Source organism: Oncorhynchus keta, chromosome 11 (genome assembly GCF_023373465.1).
Source record: "Oncorhynchus keta strain PuntledgeMale-10-30-2019 chromosome 11, Oket_V2, whole genome shotgun sequence".
In the NCBI taxonomy this organism is placed as follows: domain Eukaryota; kingdom Metazoa; phylum Chordata; class Actinopteri; order Salmoniformes; family Salmonidae; genus Oncorhynchus; species Oncorhynchus keta.
The window spans coordinates 49653988-49668219 of NC_068431.1; the positions used below are offsets into that span (position 1 = coordinate 49653988).

The following is a 14232-nucleotide window of genomic DNA, read 5'->3' on the forward strand; positions in this document are numbered from 1 at the left end:
GTATTTTCTGGAACTTTCTGAAGAGGCAACAAGAATTCTCCATGTGCGTGAATGTGCGTTGTGCGCAGCTACCATTTTGTGTAGCCGTTAGCGGTGATGCTAAAGAAAAATCTTCCAGTAGATGGAAAGGCTTTCCCAAAAAACCTTCTCAATTATTTGCATCAATCCAGTGGGTATTTGTTTTGCAATCTGTACTATTTAATAAATATTTTTTTTTACCATTTAGCAGATCGACTTAAATTACTATCACATGTGCAGGACAAAAACACACTAGGTGCACACTGGATTTAAAGGGAACCTAAAATGTTGCAGTCTCCTGATTTAGTTAGAACATCCAATTTTAGTTGTTTTTCTATTTTTTTTTAATGTGTGCATTTGAGAGTGAAACCCTGAAAAAATGGGAGAACAGAAACCTGGAAAACAAAACGGAGAAAACAGAATTTGGCAAAATATAAAACTGAATTTTTTTAAGGCCCTAGGGGAGAAATGGTCTACAATGCTGGCCATAACAATATTTTACATTTTGACGTTTCTGAAGTGATATTTGGCTGTATAGTCTTGCATGAGAAGACAAGAAGTAACTAGCCACAATGAGGTTTGTTTTGAGAAAAGTCAGCTACCCTTGTAAGCTAGTTAAATATATCTCACAATTATAAAGCCAACAAAATGCTAATAAAAACAGCATATTATTGACCTAAAAGGATAGCTGTGTTAGCCCAGTCGCTAGCTTATCCAGGGTCAGTTATACATAGAGCAACCGTGTACTGTCTATCTATGGGAGCAACTGCAACCATTTTGCAAGCAACATTGCTAAAATGAATAAATGTTACCTGTAATGCTCATCTCCTGTAGCCTAACTGTTATCTGCACACTGTACCTAAATTACAAGGGTTGGATTTGCACTAAACCATTTTATGTCATCACTTAAAAGGTGTGTAAAAAATCTGGTATATGGTGCCTTATGAAAGTATTCATACCCCTTATTCCATATTTTCTTGTTACGCCGTGAATTCAAAATGGATTCAATAGAAAACAATCTCGCTCATCTACACTCAATACCCCTTAATGACAAAGTGAAAACATGTTTTTAGACAATTTTGCAAATGTATTGAGAACAAAATACAGAAATATCTAATGTACATACAGTGGTTGCTCCACTAAATGTTTTGCGATTATGCTGCGGTAGGTATTTGGAGGTCATTTGTGATTTAGTACAGTACCCTGCGTCACCACTTCATTTCTCCAGCCCAGAGCAAGGGGGAGATAGAGCACCGACTATGCTTTTGGGTTCTACTGTGTCTCTAACTGACAATGAATGGGTGACATAAACCTAAATAGAAACTGATAATTGTGCACGACTTCAGTATTACTTACTAAAACTGTTGTTACACTAAGGTTTTTATAATTGTATTTTGTTAGGATTATTTTGCTCTTACTGTAGTACTGTAGCCTACTCCTGACGAGTCACGTTGTACAAAGCCTGAGTGGCGCAATGGTCTAAGACACTGCATAGCAAGCTGTGTTGCTACAGACGCTGGTTCAATACCTGGGACGGCCTCAACTGGGAGATGACTGTAGGGTTTTTGTTTCTCTCCCACTAAAAACAGAAGTAAATCATTCTAAATAACTAATTAGTATGGCACTGACTAAGGAAATGTTCCCGCTGTTCTTAGTGCCAGTCTGCACTTTCAAACTAATACAATATGCTTTCGTTAATAAAATGATAAAAATACTCTTTCAAAACGGCGATGTTTATTTAGTTATGGATCCATAACGAATTACTATGGGAATAAATATCACTGAATTACAGCAATATTGGAACAAAGCTGTTTAATGGAAAATACTATTTCAAGCACACACGGTCACGTTGTACAGCGCCATTATGGCTATTAGCAGGTAGCTGGACAATACACCTGCCTAGGGGTAGAATTCTATCGTCAAATGTATTTCTTAGTTAGGTTGGCTGTATCACAACCGGCCATGATTGGTTGCAATTTCAGTTTAATCCACCAGAAAAGACAAAACAAAAAATATAACAAAAAGTATTATTATGCATCACATCCGACTGTGATTGGGAGTCCCATAGGGCGGCGCACAATTGGCCCAACATTTTTCTCCCTCTAAAAACAGATATAAATGTTTTGAACTTTACAAATATTATTTTGGCCTTTTCAGATTACAATCGCTCACTTTCGTTTTTTAAAAAACAAAATAACCTCAGAAATATCGTTATATTATCAAGTTGATGGCACGGTCGTATAGCGGCACCTACATAAACCTGAGTGACTCACTCATTCGTGACTTTGGATCAAAATAAATAAGTACCAACATTCTTTCTGATAGTCTTTAATAAATAAAAAAAATGTTTATCCTGACCTGGACACCATGTACAGTTTTATAATAGCCCATTATGGGCTATTAGCAGGACAATATACCTTTGCCAAAACCTCTCTGTATTTTAATACTTTGTGGATGGGGGCTCCCCAGTGGTGCAGCTGGCTAAGTCACCGCATAGCAATGCAAATTGCATTGCTACAGATACCCACACCGGCCATCACTGGGAGACCCATGAGGCGGCTTTTGTTTTCAATTTAGAATCCTCCAATCCTCTATATTTAATTATTGCCTGAGAATCGTGTTATATTTTTCGATATACTGTGGGCCTACCGTAGGCGACATGAGTCTGAATAGTGTTGAGTAATGTGCTGTTAAAAGTGGTGTAGGTCTTATTTAAAGAGCATACTGAAGTTAGAAGCAATAGGATTTGAAGCAATAGCTATAACTATTTTAGCACCGTTTCGCACTGCTCTGAGACAAACATGGGGAACTCCCGCGTGCCCGCACAACACGGGGATTCTTTAGCTAAATAGCCCAGTACTGTGGCCAACTCCTGACTGTCATGTTGTACAGCGCCATATTTTCCGTTCCATCCTAACGGAAACCCAGAGGGTTTTTTGTTTTTCTTGGAATAGAATCACCATAATATTAATCAAATTAATTAAGCAACATTTCTTATCAGTCCCATATACTAATGTTAAAGGTTTTAAATTCTCTAGTACAACCACTATTGAAGGCAATCAAATGCTTCTCAAAGATGCCCTCTGGTGGTCAAACTAGCACTAACTAACCATAGAATTCTGCAGCACCACGCAAGCTGTGCTGCAGTACGCTGCAACTTTTAAAGGACGAACCACTAAGTATTCACAGCCCTGAGTCAATACATGTTAGAATCACATTTGGCAGTTATTACAGTTGTAAGTCTTTCTGGGTAAGTCTCTAAGATCCTTCCACACATGGATTGTACAATATTTGCACAAATTATTCAAGTCTCTCAAGTTGATTGTTGATCTTTGCAACACAGCCATTTTCCAACCTTGACATAGGTTTTGTCTCCCAGTGTTTGTTGGAAAGCAGACTGAAACAAGTTTTCCTCTTTAATTTTGTTTGTGCTTAGCTCGATTCCATTTATTTTTATGATAAAATCATCCCTTGTCCTTGCCGATGACAAAGATACCCATAGCATGATGCAGCCACCACTATGCTTGAATATGAACAGTGGTGCTGAGTGATGTGTTCTGTTGGATTTGCCCCAAACATAACGCTTTATATTCAGGATATAAAGTTAACTTTTTATTTTAGTGCCCTAATTGCAAACAGGATGCATGTTTTTGGAATATTTTTTATTCTGTACAGTCGTCCTTCTTTTCACTCTGTAGTTTGGCCTCATGGTGTAATCCCTGAGCGGTTTCCTTCCTGTACGGTAACTGGGTTATGTATCTTTGCAGTGACTGGGTGTACACCATCCATGCTCAAAGGGATATGCAATGTCTGTTTTTTTTTTTTTACCCATCTACCATTAGTGCCCTTCTTTGTCAGGCATTGGAAAACCCCCCTGGTCTTTGTGCTTGAATCTGTGTTTGAAATTCTGCTCCACTGAGGGACCTTACAGATAATTGTATGTGTGGGGTACAGAGATTAGGTATTAAACACTTATTGCACATAGAGTGAGTCCATGAAATGTATTATGCGACTTGTTAAGCAATTTATCTAGGTTTGCCATAAACAAGGGGTTGAATACTTATTGACTCAAGACATTTCAGCTTTTCATTTTAATTATACTGAACAATATAAACAAAAATATAAACACAACATGTAAAGTGTTGGTTTCATGAGCTGAAATAAAAGATTGCAGTATTTTTCCATACGCACCAAAAGCTTATTTCTCTCAAATTTTGTGCACAAATGTCTTTATATTCATGTTATTGAACATTTCTCCTTTGTCAAGATAATCCATCCACCTGACAGGTGTGGCATATCAAGAAGCTGATTAAACATCATGATCGTTACACAGGTGTACTTTGTGCTGGGGACAATTCAAGGCCACTCTAAAATGTGCAGTTTTTTTGTCACACAACACAATGCCACAGATGTCTCAAGTTGAGGGAATGTGCAATTGGCATGCTGACTGCAGGAATGTCCACCAGAGCTGTTGCCAGATCATTTCATGTTAATTTCTCTACCATAAGCTGCCTCCAATGTCGTTTTAGAGACACAACCGCAGACTATGTTTAACTACGCCATCCCAGGACCTCCACATCCGTCTTCTTCACCTGCTGGATTTTCTGAGACCAGCCACGCAGACAGCTGATGAAACTGAGTATTTATGTCTGTTAAAGCCCTTTTGTGGGGAAAAATGCATTCTAATAGGCTGGGCCTGGCTCCCCAGTGGGTGGGCCTGGCCTAATGAATTTATTTAAATTCACTGATTTCCTTATTTAAACTGTAACTCAGTAAAGTCAGTGAAATTGTTGCATTTTTATTTTTGTTCAGTATAATTTTTTTTAAATCCCTAAAAACATAACTCAATTTTGACATTATGGGGTATTGTGTGTAGGCCAGTCATTTTAAATTCAGACTGTGGAAAAAGTCGAGGGGTATAAACTTTCTGAGTGCACTGAATACATCCGTTGTATTGGTATCCTTTTAACTTGAAATTGTATTGCTCTACATGTAAACAACAGATTCCCATAAGGCCAGTAGTGCTGTATGGCGACGCATGTCACATGATACGCTTGCCAAATGGATTTACATAGCTGATATACTGAGAGAGAGACAATCAAATAAAACAGATCTTACAAATAGACAAAAAGGAAATGTTCATTTGAGAATACAACACAGACAGAACCCCGTCCTCTCTTAATTGCAGGAGTGGGATTAATCCATATTGAGACTAGCTCATTTTTGATTAATAGTTTAACAATTTAAAACAAGTTTAAACATTTCCCTGCCAAAGAATCAACACTACATCACTTCAAAATATGCAAATAAGCTAACTCGTATATAAAGATGAAGCATTTTAGTCTAAACAACAACAGATAATTGAGGAGTAACAAGTAGGTTATCATTACTAAAGCATCATTTTAGATGAACAAACAAAACTCCATACCAGTGGTGGCCAACCTTGCTCCACCCATCCCTGATCAACTGGGTGAGCAGACTTCTATTCCAGCCCAGCAATAGCACACTTGATTATCAACTCATTAGGTTCGATAAGTTGAATCAGGTGTGTTATTGCTGGGCTGAAACAGAACCCTGCACACCCAGCAGACCTCCACCAGCAGGGTTGGCCTACTCCAAATGTAATTGGTTTATACAAAAGGACAGTTCATGTATACAACATTTGGTAACATAGGTAGGCCTACACATATTACCCATGGCATATAGGTTATATATATCGTCTCTTGGGACATTCATTGGGAACACTCTCTTCATCTGCAAACAGGCTTTCACAGGATTCCATGTGCGAGGACCTGAAACATCACAAAGAAGTAGGCCTCAGTATACTTAAATTAGACAGCATTGAATATTATGTTGCTATTATCTCTCTGTCCTCAAAGGTATCCCCTCTAGGGACTGGAGCTTCAGGGTCCTTTCATAATGTCCTCCTACAAAATGACTGGCCCTGTCCAGCAGCCTAAACTCTCTCTTTTACTGACAGCTGGAGCTGGTTAAGCACGTGTTGTGACCTTTTGACTTTACCTGTGTAATTCATTTTCAATATGTATATAGAAATCGCAGACTGTCAGTCACACTTGATAACTTGAAAGCTAGGATGTGGATCTAGCACACGCAACAACTCTCTCTCTACTATATGCGTCCTACATGGATGGGGAAACAGTGACGCCCCTAACAGACAGACATCCCTTCTACGGGCGTGTGTGGGGGGGGGGGGTGTTCTTGAAATGTATAGTGGACAATTCAACACGTTTTTGCAATACATAATTCTCCAGACCTCCGATGCGAGGCATGACAACAACGTGATTTTGGAGGTATGGCAACACGAGACGATCTGATACTAGATATTTGCTACTGTAGGAACAGAATACATGTAACATGTTGAAACTTAATGACATTTCAGCCATAGACTGTATGCTCAACTCAGAGCGATCAATAAACCCAGGGCCAAGTGGTTCCATGTCAAAGTAGAACATGGCCATGGCTGTCATTCGCTGCCTGCATCAGGTTTACAAAACCCTCTCCCACTACCTCCATGCTTCGCTTGGTTTTTTGAGTCACAGAGCGCTTCTGTGTGAGCTGATGCTGCAGTCCTTTTTTCTTTCTAAATAGAGATCTACAGAATACCAATGTGGTGTCACACTTTGACTGCAGATCATATTTATCCTTCTATCAAGTATAAAACATTGGGCAAGCCAAAAGGTCAGCGAGAAAGAGATAAGATATAAGAACTATTACTAAACTAAATGTGTTATTTGTACATTTCTTATATCTGCTGAATTCCGACAGAGTGCAAAGGAGCGAAGATTTGTCCCTTAGAAAAGGGATTCTGGAATTTGTAATCGGAGAGCACAGCATTGATTTTCACTGCTACGCAGACGATACACAGCTTTCCATTTAGGTGTACATTTTTAGTTCCACAGATAAAGTATTAGACTGTATTAGTTATTTAAATATTTGGATGGTTCAAAACTTCCTCCAGCTAAATCAAGACAAGACCGAGGTACTTATTATTGGAGCCGAAGCACAGAGAGAATCTGGCCGCACATTTGAGTTAATAGGCAATAAAGATTAAACACCGGGTAGAAAACCTAGTTGTCATTTTAGATTCTGAATTTAATTTCAAATCGCACACTAGGAATGTGACCAAAATAGCTTTTTACCACCTGAGGAACATTGCCACGGTGCGGGCGTTTCTCTCTCAGGCTGATATTGAGAAACTCATCCATGCTTTAATTACAAGCAGGCTTCACTAATGTAATGCTCTCCTGTCCGGTCTACCCAAGAACGCCATTGGTCAACTGCAAAACATACAGAATGCTGCAGCACGTGTACTGACCAAGACCAGACAGAGAGCACACATTACACCGGTTTTACGGTCTCTGCACTGGCTGACTGAGTTTTAAAATACATGTGAAGATTCTACTATGGTTTTTAAACCAATCCACGATTGTGCACCCAAATACATATCAGACATGCTTTTGAGTTATGTACCCAGTAGATCCCTCAGGTCCTCTGTCACTGGCCTTTTTAACCATCCCAAAGCCTAGGACCAATAGGCATGGAGAGGCAGCCTTTAGTTACTATGCCCGCTGCCTCTGGAATAGCCTGCCAGAGAACCTGAGGGGGAGCCCAACTGTGGACATGTTCATACTGAACAAAAATATAAATGCAACAATTGCAAAGATTTTACTGAGTTACGGTTCATATAAGGAAATCTGTCAATTGAAATAAACGAATGAGGCCCTAATCTATGGATTTCACATGACTGGGCAGGGTTGCAGCCATGGATGGGCCTTGGAGGGCATAGGCCCACCCACTGGGGAGCCTTTTTTTTTTTCCTGAATTTTTTTTCCTGTGAAGCACATTGCGTTGCATTCATGTCTGAAATGAGGTATATAAATAGCTTGATTTGATTTGACCATTCCAAGAAAACGCATCTGTCAAGAAGAAACATGACCATGTGGTCAGAAAAAGGCCTCCTTGGCTTAGTCAACACTCTCAGGTGAATCTGGACTACCTTTTACCCCCGAAGCCAAGCGGAGTGTCAGAATCAATTACAGCGCTTCTCCCCAGAGCGGGGATGTAGGCCAGGGCCATAAATCAGTCTGCCAGACGTAAGTCTACCTCTAACACACACGTCATTTGCCAGCCAATCCAGGGAATGGGAATGCACTCATGTACTCTGATGCAAAGACATGGGGAATATGTAGGCCTGCTCTGCACCCATTCAAATCAACTCATTCTGTTTCCCCATCATTTCTGATGCAGTGCTGACATTGCTCTACTGTAGGCAGGGTCGATAAAAACCTTTTTTGAGCTCCTGGCAACTCTGAGTAGTATTATTTACCGTACCAGTCAAAATTTTGGATACACCTACTCATTCAAGGGTTTGTCTTTATTTTTTTACATTGTAGAGTAATAGTGAAGACATCAAAACTATGAAATAACACATGGAATCATGTAGTAACCAAAAAAGTGTTAAACAGATTCTTCAAAGTAGCCACCCTTTGCCTTGATGACAGCTTTGCACACTCTTGGAATTCTCTCAACCAGCTTCACCTGGAATGCTTTTCCAACAGTCTTGAAGGAGTTCCCACATATGCTGAGCACGTGTTGGCTGCTTCTCCTTCACTCTGCGGTCCAACTCATCCCAAACCATCTTAATTTGGTTGAGGACGGGTGATTGTGGAGACCAGGTCATCTGAAGCACTGCATCACTCTCCTTCTTGTTCAAATAGCACTTACACAGCCTGGAGGTGTGTTGGGTCATTGTCATGTTGAAAAAGAAATGATAGTCTCACTAAGCGCAAACCAGATGGGATGGTGTATTGCTGTAGAATGCTGTGGTAGCCATGCTGTTTAAGTGTGTCTTGAATTCTAAATAAATTACAGTGTCACTAGCAAAGCACCTCCAATTCATCACACCTCCTCCTCCATGCTTCACGGTGGGAACCACCTCCTCTGCGTCTCACAAAGACACGACGGTTGGAACCCAAAATCTCAAATTTGACTCATAATGATTGATGATTTTTGCAACTGCACTTGAAGAAACTTTCAATATTCTTGAGATTTTCCGGATTGACTGACCTTCATGTAATAATTTTTAAAAAACCTGGCATGAGTAGGTGTCCAAACCTTTGACTGGTACTGTATGTTAGAAGAGACCTGGGGGTTTTCAGGGATGTTGTATGCACAAACTGTTGATGTTCTAGAGGTTTCCTACCACAGCCAATCATTGGCACTTCTGTCGTATCCATTGGCTTTAAACAGTAGAACAGTCGTACTATAGACTGGAGGAAACATCAATAGAATACATAATTATAAGGGTAATAAGATAGTTTACTTGTTTTCTATCACCCCACTTCAAGGAATTTGGAATTGTATCTTATTTTTAACCCCATTAACAATTGCTGAAGCAGCAGTTACTCTTCCTGGGGTGCTTCTATTGTGGCTTCAAACGATGCAGTTTAGTTATATGTATGGACCTGTGCTCACACGGAACACCATGATTGTAGGGCATTGTCCTCACACCAAATGTCTATATCATGTAGTATTTACTGTTATTTAGCATCTTCTTTTAAAATAGCCTGACTTCTGACAGCACCTTAAACCCATGTTCTCTCTGGCACTCGCCATCTTCCCCTTTTAGATATGTGGTTGAGAAGAAACGAGCTCCCTGGAGAAACTTTCCTAGCTCAAACGCATAAATGGGGAACGCGTCTAGCATTTATCTCATTCAATGAAAGGTGAATCCGATGTGCCTCAAGTCACTTTGAATTGAATACTAGATATGTGTCTATAACGTCGGGTGTTGTTTTTGCAAACCTATTTCCTCAAGGTCATTCAGTGTTAGATTCTGGCTTTGTCTGCCTGCAGAAAATGAACCTCTATCACTTTTTTCCCCCTCAAGTAGTTTACTGTAGCATGGCAGGGTTGCTTTTAAAACCAAGAAAGGGAAATTGTTGTTGCTATACGCTGACTCCACAGACCAGAGTGGTATGTTTTGAGACTTCAGTAAACCTCTCGTTTGATGGATATTTGTGTACCCTGTAGCGCTGATCCGAGTAACCAAATAATTGTTTTCCAATGTGGTTGAACTCACAAAGTGTCACTGATTGGAATTACATGTTGTCTCCAGTGCGTGAGACACCCGTCCAATAAAATGACTGCCCTTAAATCTTTCTCCCTCGTTTGTGTTAACTTTTTTGTCCCTTCCTCTTTTTAAATGTTCAGAAAGGCATAACACAACGCCTGACATGGTGTTGGCCCAGTTTGAACCCTAAATGTGCCTCTTGTAGTTGCCCTCCAACTCTCTCCAATGTTCTTTATTTGTAACCATAATGAGTTTTGCAGTGACAGAGAAATAGCTTGTTCAGGTTAAATTGGCTCCAGCATGGCCTTTACTAGTGATGGGGGGGGATTTATACATTTACAATGTCGCAATATTATTTTGGACGATATCAAAATTTTGTATTATTAGTTTTGCTGCTGTAGGTAGCGTTAGCTAGCGCTAGTCGGGTTGTTCCTGCACCAAAACGTGGGTATTTTTAATCCTATAGCTTGTTCTTCACCGTGTTCTTTTAAAATAGTCAGCCAACATGTTTTCAACACTTTTGTATACACTACATGACCAAAAGTATGTGGACACCTGCTCGTGGACCATCTCATTCCAAAATCATGGGCATTAATACGGAGTTTGCTGCTAAAACAGCCTCCGCTCTCCTGGGAAAGCTTCCCACTAGATGTTGGAACATTGCTGTGGGGACTTGCTTCCATTCAGCCACGAGCATTTGTGAGGTTGGGCACTGATGTTTGGCAATTAGGCCTGCCTTGCAGTCTGCATTTCAGTTAATCCAAAGGTGTTTGATGGGGTTGAGGTCAGGGCTCTGTGCAGGCCAGTCAAGTTCTTCCACACAGACCTCAACAAAACATTTGTGTATGGACCTCACTTTGTGCATGGGTGCATTGTCATGCTGAAACAGGAAAGAACCTTCCGCTAACTGTTGCCACATTGGAAGCACAGAATTGTCTAGAATGACATTGTATGCTGTAGCTTTAAGATTTCCCTTCACTGGAACGAAGGGGCCTAGGCTGAACCATGAAAAACAGCCCCAGACCATTATTCCTCCTCCACTAAACTTTACAGTTGGCACTATGGCAGGTAGCGTTCTCCCTGGCATCCGCCAAACCCAGATTTGTCCGTCGTGATTCATCACTCCAGAGAACACTTTTCCACTGTTCCAGAGTCCAATGGCAGAGAGCTTTTCAACACTCCAGCCGATGCTTGGCATTGCCCATTTCATGAAGCTCCCGATGAACAGTTCTTGGGGCTGACGTTGCTTCCGGAGGCAGTTTGGAACTTGGTAGTGAGTGTTGCAACCGAGGACACTCAGCGGTCCCGTTCTGTGAGCTTGTTTGACCAACCACTTGGCTGTTGTTGCTCCTAGAAGTTTCCACTTCACAATAACAGCACGTACAGTTGACTGGGGAAGCTCTAACAGGGCAGAAATTTGAAAGGTGGCATCCTATGATGGTGCCACGTTGAAAGTCACTGAGCTCGGCAGTAAGGCCATTCTACTGCCAATGTTAGTCTATGGATGTTGCATGGCGGTGTGCTCGATTTTATACAGCTGTCTGCAACAGGTGTGGCTGAATTAGCCAAATCCACTAATTTGAAGAGGTGTCCACATACTTTTTTATATATAGTGTACCTGACTGCTCAAAACTAATTTTCTCATGCTCTTGATTGTCTCTCTGGAGCAAACATATAGTGAGCAATGTGTTTGGAACATCAAACCGCAATAAAATTGCATATAGAATCATGAGAAACGCAATTTGGCCCTCCTTTCTTCAGCATTTGATTGTTTGCGTCTGTTGGGTCTATTCATTTGGATCACACTCGTTTCCATTTACTCACTGTGTGCCTATCCTGAATATTCATATCTCACTTCTATTTCTCTCTCTTATTTCCAATTAAAACTGAAGCATATGACTATTTTATTGCATTTATTGCCAACTGTCATTTTTCTCCGTTTTTTTTTCTTCCAGAATGAATGGTATTTTCATCTGCCACATTTTCTGTGTTCTGCCACTCAAAAGCTTCAAAGTCTGTAAACATTAGATGTTTGACCATGAGGGCCTCACTTTCTTCTAGTTTGTATTTATCGCCTAATCAAAATGCTTGCGAATTATCTTGTAATAATATATTGGTTATCAAAGATGTCAGACGTGGGTTAGATCCATGAAGTGGGTTACACTTAAAAAGAAGGGGAAATGCCTCTATCTCATTGTGTGAGAGCTTGGAACACAGGAGCCCTGAATTGTGATTCTAGCCCTAGAATATATTACACAGCTGAGTCATAGGACGAGTCATAGGACATTAATTTGCTCAGGACTTTATAATTCTCCTAGCTATTTATGGATTTTTTTTTTTCAGAACAGAACACTGAAAACATTAGTTGGACCACATTCAGTTCAGATTATTTATCACAAACCTTGTCACTGAATGATGTGTCAGTTTGTCACGTCTATTTTCTGTCCGTCAGAAAGTGAAGTTACGCTCTGGGCTGATGAAAGTGGAGTTTCACGAACTTCAAATTCACTTTTGTCATCCTGTAATTCTATAGTTTAGTCTGATCAATAATAGCCATTTTGGTCAGTATAACATTTGACTATGATGTTGAGGCAGATCAGTCATTATCCTGGGACATCAGTTAACCTCACCTGTATCTGACCCTGTGTAGTCTTTCATGATTTATAGTGACAGTTGGCCTTGCTCTGTAATATGCTCCCTGACAGAGAGGTTGTCTGTTTGAGGGACAGTGAATATGGACTGTATTCTCTCTGAATATGTTCTCCTTCCTTTCAAGTGAGGTTACACACAGCCACATTATTACATTTTTATCACAATTTGGGGAAATTGAATTAACCTTCCTCAAGCTGTTGTAAAACCGGTATTTCTCTCCGAATACATTTAAGATTTGCATTCAATCCAATCCCCTGGTCTATAAAACAGGAAACGATTCCCGAGGGGGATCAAGAATGGTCCACCACCCAAAGGGCAACTCGACACAACTGTGTAACTCGATACCAGGACAGTGTTCCTAATGTTTGGTATGCTCAGTGTATAGCCTCTTTCTGGGTAAGCAGCATAGATTCCTTTTAGCACCAGGATCTTGACACAACGCTTCCCTCTCAGCCTCTTTCCACTCGTCATCATGACGGCGGCGCCGTCGCCAACGAGAGAGTGCAACTCTGAGTCACCCAGCACCAAGGCAAAGCACAGCCTTGACTCCCACCTTCCCTCCCTCAACTCTTGACATCCGCCCCGCAGACACTTATTACTTGGCGGTCTAGGGCTTTTCAGGCTTCATTACACACTAGGCCTGTGTGAAGCTGTTTTTTGTTGTTGTTGCCTTTTTGTAGATCAGACGGGAAGTGAGCTGTTGTGGGCTCAGATCTCTGTGGCCACGACTTCAGCGGTATTACTAATAAATTACCAGAGGTGAATGGGGATTGAAGGTAATGTGGAATTTTAACCGTTGGGCCTCTTCCAAACCGTTGAGAGACTTTATGAGGTGTCCCCTCCTGCCTTTAGGGGATAGTTTATTTCATCATTACCTCCATTTATGTTTGGACCTTCTTTATTTGTAGCACGGATCATCTGCATGTTCACTTTCCTGTAACATGGCATTATATGCAATTATGCAGATACCGTTGCCGTGTGTGCGCGTATACATGTCAATGGCGGGCTGCCCATTCCATTGTGAATCAGTGTCAGTGCATCGTTATCTCTGTTTGGCTTGTAATTTTGTCGTCTGTGCTCGTAATCACGTAATTTATACATTGGTAGGTTATGTTACGGTATTTATAGGCTTGACTGAATCATATATCACAACATAAAGCTGCAACATTCCTGGAACACCATGTCCTGTTTTCATAATGCAAATTGTCTCATATAAACGTGCCTCATTCAAAGCCGAGATATCCAATACAATCTACATGTGGGGATAATGTGCTATATGAGTGATCCTCTGACAAAATCTGCTTTCGTAGAGCAATGTCATCCGTCATTACAAGAAATATCGGTTAAAACAGACGATTGTAGTATTTCAAAGAGATGCCTTACTGTACTGAACAAAAATTTAAACGCAACATGTAAATTATGGGTCCCATGTTTCATAAACTGAAGGAAAAAAATCCTGAAATTTTCCA

At 40.5% G+C, this 14232-nt stretch overlaps 1 protein-coding gene across 1 annotated transcript in view; it reads left to right on the top strand.

Annotated features, from left to right (window-relative positions):
- Positions 1–14232, top strand: part of LOC118390496 (neurexin-2-like) — a 355637-nt gene that overhangs the window by 74115 nt on the left and 267290 nt on the right.